Raw genomic sequence first — 6000 nt, 5'->3', positions numbered from 1 at the left:
AAGCAGCACGAAAACAGAGAGCAATAGGGTCCAAAATACTTGAGTGACCCATGAGAGTATGCATGCAAGCCTATGGTATTCCAAACTAGAGATATACGCATGCAATTTTTGTTTTTAGGAGAGAATGTGCCTGCTGAAAAAAACATTATTTTTAAAAAGTGCATTGCAGAATATCAGAAATTTGCTGTGGGACACCTTGAAAACTTGCATACAGATTATGTGCACATGCCTTACAGTCAGTTGTTGTGGCCGAGTGGTTAAGGCGATGGACTAGAAATCCATTGGGGTCTCCCAGCGCAGTTTCGAATCCTGCCGACAACGAGAATCTTTTTAACATCGGCTACAATTTCAGAAGTTAACCTTTAGTATTTCTCCCATGTCAGTTTTATAAATAGGTGGCTTATTTTGGTGTCACTATTGCCATATCACATATATATTATCGCTCCCCCTTTCATATCTTTGCTATAACTCTCGTCCTTCATTAGCGCTGGTGCAAACGCTTCAAATTATTATACCCTGGCTCTCTCGGTCATACCTGTGCATGCACTTGAAACTTACTTTACCAATAAAAGTAGCAAATAGAGAAATAAAATAAAAGTGCTAGCTGGATTAGGCAAACACACTTCATAAAACTGCATTTTCTTTTCTATTCTCCCCCGTGTTACAAGCTTAACTGCTCCCTGTGTAATTTCTCTTAACCTGTTGTTCCTGGAAGAGAATTTCATCTACAAGCTCTTTCTGTATTTTTTCCTAGTCTTTTCTTTCCCTTTTCTTAGATTTGTAACTGTTCCTTTACGTGCTCTATTTAGGCGCCATTAATCTCATTTGAGCTCCTTGTACCTGCTGCTGTTTTCTCCACACCTCATACTGCCTTTTCCCTCTTTCTCTCTTTCTCTGCGGTTGGTGGCTACTTTCCAAAGCGTCTGATGCCCCAATGTTCCTTCGTCTTGTTGTCAGACGTGAATTTGAAAAGCAACAAAATTAACAAGCCTTTACCACTCACACATGGCAGGAGTTTATACTTTAATTCAATGAGCTAAGAAAAGTGTGTTGTGGGGCCCCTACTAGCCATGGTGCTTGCTTCATCATAATTAGGCATGCAGTCATTAGCCACAGCTCTGATTATGGGTCACTGAGGTCAGTTTCAATAATTCCTCAAAAACCTAACCATGCAGTCCCCCCTAACTTTGTAGTTATCTTGCTTTACTGCTGTTTGTGTGATTAGCTGGGAGGAGCTCACGGCAGCATCCTCCCAATAAAAGTGTAGATGGACCGTTCCTTAACTCTTTCTTGCTTCACATACAGATGGCTTGAGGAGGTACAGGGGAGATGCAGGTCTAATAAACAGAATAGAATATCTGCGCCAGGTGTGTTTCTTTGCATTGGTGTCCCATCACAGGCCCACCAGTGTATGTGTGATCTTTGACTCCTGCCAGTTCACAAGCAGGCGGCCAGGAAACGGTTTCAGCCTATCAACCACTGAGGAGATAAAGCCTTTGTATAAGGAATGAGGAAGCAATGAACACATTCAGCCTATCACAGGAGTAGCCCTGAGTGTTCCGAATTATAATTTCTTCATGTCACTGCACGTTATCGAGCCCAAGTAGCTCGCCGTGATCGTATAGTGGTTAGTACTCTGCGTTGTGGCCGCAGCAACCTCGGTTCGAATCCGAGTCACGGCATTGTGGTTGGCAATGTCACTGCAGTTGGGTTTTTCCTTTACAGAATTTCCAAATGTACCAGTTTTTTTTTGTAAAATGTCTATTAAAAACAGATCCTTTTCAATATTTAAACGATCTAACGACAAATTATTTAAACACACATGATTATAAGATGTAGGTATACTGTACTTACTGACATAAATTATCGTTCTTGAACATATTTGCGGTAAGGGGAGCGGAGCTCTCCCCCAGGCCAATCAGAATGCAGATGAATGCAGTTGCAGTTGAGTGACCTGTGTTGTGGCTGTCTACAGGGAATGCACATATGTAGCTGTCTCGCAGCCCAATCCAGACGTCAATTGAAGACAGGTTTTCATGCAAATAGAGCAGTAAGTGCAGAGAAATGCTCACTCTCTAAAAATGGCATTTATACAATAGTAAGATTAAATCCAACCTCACCAGTAGACAGGATTTATCAATAAATAAATAAGGCTTCTCCTCTCTGATATGGAATTACCCCCCAAAAAGTATAAGGGAATACCCAATTCTAACCTATGAGAGGGGCAGACCTCACAGTAGTGAAAAATGTAATAGACTGTTTGATACTACTAGGACATACAAACTACCACAGTACATGTCTTACCTTTTACTTACATAGCATGATGCCCCTAGGACTACTTAGGGCCTACCTTAGGGGTTACTGATATGTAATAAAATTGGAGTTTAAGGCTTGGCAAGTAGTTTTAAATGCCAAGTCGAAGTGGCAGTACACTGCAGCACAGGCACTGCAGTAGCAGGCTTGAGACAGGTTTGAAATGCTATTTCTTTGGGCGGCACAATCAGTCCCTGGGTATATGGTATACCACTTTACAAGGGGCTTTCAAGTAAATTAAATCTGTCAGTCAGGTATACTCCAATTATACACATGATTAAGGAAGAAGCACGTGCACTTCAGCACTGATTAGTAGCAATAAAGTGATCAGAGTCCTAAGGCCAACAAAAAGATACAGCAAAATGCGGAGGTGAAAAGCAATAAGGTGGGGTTGGGACCACCTTAAGAATGCAAGGTCTAACAAAAACGAACTAAGGATAACATGAGTAAAACATCAGATTTCTCTACAGCATTTGGTGAGACAAGTGGGCCTTCTTTTATCTTCCATAAATGCAATCTTTCCCGGACCCCTTTATTCTATAGCTCTTCAAGGAAAAAATATAAAGCACCTACAAAGGAGCCTCAAATACTCAAAGATGGTAGACTTCTGTAATATGGGCCATATACTAAAAGCAGCACGAAAACAGAGTGCAATAGGGTCCAAAAAACTTGAGTGACCCATGAGAGTATGCATGCAAGCCTATGGTATTCCAAACTAGAGATACATGCATGCAATTTTTGTTTTTAGGAGAGAATGTGCCTGCTGAAAAAAACATTTTTTTTAAAAAGTCCATTGCAGAATATCAGGAATTTGCTGTGGGACACCTTGAAAACTTGCATACAGATTATGTGCACACACCTTACAGTCAGTTGTTGTGGCCGAGTGGTTAAGGCGATGGACTAGAAATCCATTGGGGTCTCCCCGCGCAGGTTCGAATCCTGCCGACAACGAGAATCTTTTTAACATCGGCTACAATTTCAGAAGTTAACCTTTAGTATTTCTTCCATGTCAGTTTTATAAATAGGTGGCTTATTTTGGTGTCACTATTGCCATATCACATATTTATTATCGCTCCCCGTTTCATATCTTTGCTATAACTCTCGTCCTTCATTAGCGCTGGGGCAAACGCTTCAAATTATTATACCCTGGCTCTCTCGGTCGTACCTGTGCATGCACTTGAAACTTACTTTACCAATAAAAGAAGCAAATAGAGAAATAAAATAAAAGTGCTAGCTGGATTAGGCAAACACACTTCATAAAACTGAATTTTCTTTTCTATTCTCCCCCGTGTTACAAGCTTAACTGCTCCCTGTGTGATTTCTCTTAACCTGCTGAGGTTCCGTGACAATTTGAACCCGTGTTTTCAATATTGTCGGAAATACATCATATTGGTATCAGCGAACCGCAAATGATCCATTTAGCATATCCTGGTGTTTTCGCTATGCTACGAGTAAGAGTACTCCTGTTACAAACACATTTCCGATCTACCCATGGCATCCATCTTAGATCATGGCAGCCATTTTGTGTTTCTTGCCCTCACATACGCAATAACCTCTGATTTCTCCATTTCAATTAAGGACACGTAGGCTTAGCCGGAGATTCACCTCTCTAGTGACACGTGCACCTTAGACCAGAACACGCTGTAGCTGCATGACTCGACAAAAGCTGCCTCTTCTGCCCGAGGCCAGTCCTGCTATACTGGTTCTCGTGTCCGTTGGCCTGATCACGATTAGGCGGCCGAAGCTGGTAGCCTTGCCCATTTACAACCCACAAACATCCCTTATCTTACTTTCCTATCTTCCACACCTGGCTCCGTTCCTTTCTTTCTGAATCTTTATTAGGGGGAGGTAACGAAATTTACGATGAGGCGGTCCGGCTCTTGAATGCAATATTGACAAGGGATTGTGATGAACTAGTGGGAACCCCTCTTCGTAATGTTTGGCATCAGATATTATCGACGATTCCTGTGTAACGCCAAATATTTATTGTTTAGGACACAAAGGTTCTGGGAATGTATTTCATGTAAAGAATTTGCCTCAAGCTCAAATTTTTGTATATAAGGAGCAGCCCTCTTTGTACAAATTGAACAGGCTCCTAGATACTGCCCGTGTTTAGTTTCTGTGACTTCTGTGTCCCTGCAGTAATAAACCTTTGGTCTTTGACGCCACCATCGAGAAGCCCGTGTTTCTGTTTATTCGTGCACCGAGACAGGTAGAACTCCGGGGTCTTCGGGTGTTGTCCCCTGACACCTCTGGACGGAACCCAAAAGTCCAGAACTCCAATTGGCGCCCAACGTAGGGCGACATCATTCGGTACCGGTCCAAAAGCCTGAAGAGTTCGAGGAGCTTCGTGTGAAGATTCCTGAGGGAGGCGCCCCACTTCATCGATCCCGGCATATCGCAAAAGTGGCCCGAAGTTCTCTTCCACGAGGATTCCCGTTCAAGACGGCTGCAGTGGGCCGTTGCCTTGACCGTCGCCCTGTCTTGGACCCGAGGTGCAGTCCTTAGTACGGCGAGACAAGACGGGTTTCTCCTTGGTGACGTCTTCAGTACCTCAGTTTTTAGTGGTTGCTAGTTGGTTACTTCGTGAGGGTTGTTAAAATCCTTTTTGGTTCTTGGTTTGGTTTGGTTTTGTGAGATTATCACTGGTTGTTGTTCTGGTTACGATAATCTATTGGTTTAGTTTGGGTATCGATACATCAGTTCGCTTTTGGTAGGCCTAAGTTCTTGGTTCAGGTGCACATATCTGTTTCTTGTTTTGTTCGTTCTGTGTTCCGGATTGCAAAATGGTAAGTCGGAAAAATTGTATGTTGTCTTGTTTTGGTTGCAACAGTGATTCACGATTGGAGGACTCATGTCTGGTTCCTCCGATTGGGACTCCTCTATATGATCTGTATTGTAAACATGGCGTGGGTCCTATATCTTATAATGAGGTATGGATCCGCTATACGGAAAAGGATGGTGTCCTTAGTTGGCCACTGCAAGGTAGTTTTGAACCCGAAATCCTTGATAATTTAGAAGCGAAATTATTTAGGAAAAAAGCCCGGCCGGCAATGTTTGATTCTTTCCGTTACTGGCGAAAAGAATCCAAACAGAGAGAAATTAAAAGGTTGAAGAAAGAACAGAAAGAGCAAGAGTTGACTTTAGAACAGGCTGTTAAGCAGCTGCAAGTCAACGAGTCTGAGAAGGCCATAGAGGTGGCCATTAGAGAGCATAATTTAGCGATCGACAAGTGCTATCCTGCCTTGCCATCGAAAACAACTAAGATACTGGAGGACCCCGAAAACGATCCTCTATTGTCTTACCTGTTACAGTCACCTCCACCGTATGCACAAGGTGCTACGGCTCCACCTGTACCGAATGTTCAATTGCCGGTTGCTGTACAACCTGGTATTCCTGCTCCTGTCCCCCAGAATCAAGCTCCTGTACCTCCTATAATTAATGTGAATATTCCTTCGGCACCTCCTCTTCCTGGGTTGCCGGCTTCTTTACCTATACCTGTATCGCTTACACCTACTGTTTCACAAGCTGCCTTGCCTGATACTCCTACTATTCCTGTGCTATCTATTCCTACTGCTTCTGTGTTCTCTACATCTGCTAGTATTATGACTCCGCTTACTGTTCGTCGAAGAATCACTGATTCCGTCTCTAATATTCTGTCTCCTTTCTATAAAACCTTAATTAAGA

General features: G+C 42.8%; 2 non-coding genes across 2 annotated transcripts; both read left to right on the top strand.

Annotated features, from left to right (window-relative positions):
* Positions 1-1610: 1610 nt before the first annotated feature.
* Positions 1611-1682, top strand: TRNAH-GUG (transfer RNA histidin (anticodon GUG)). The gene has a single exon. It is a non-coding gene; the product is annotated as a tRNA-His (tRNA).
* A 1500-nt stretch (positions 1683-3182) lies between these two features.
* TRNAS-AGA (transfer RNA serine (anticodon AGA)) lies at positions 3183-3264 on the top strand. The gene has a single exon. It is a non-coding gene; the product is annotated as a tRNA-Ser (tRNA).
* Positions 3265-6000: the final 2736 nt, after the last annotated feature.

Source organism: Lissotriton vulgaris, chromosome 1_1 (assembly GCF_964263255.1).
Source record: "Lissotriton vulgaris chromosome 1_1, aLisVul1.2, whole genome shotgun sequence".
In the NCBI taxonomy this organism is placed as follows: Eukaryota; Metazoa; Chordata; class Amphibia; order Caudata; family Salamandridae; genus Lissotriton; species Lissotriton vulgaris.
The sequence above is the reverse complement of the archived record's forward strand: the minus strand, read 5'-3'. Positions and strand labels throughout refer to the sequence as shown.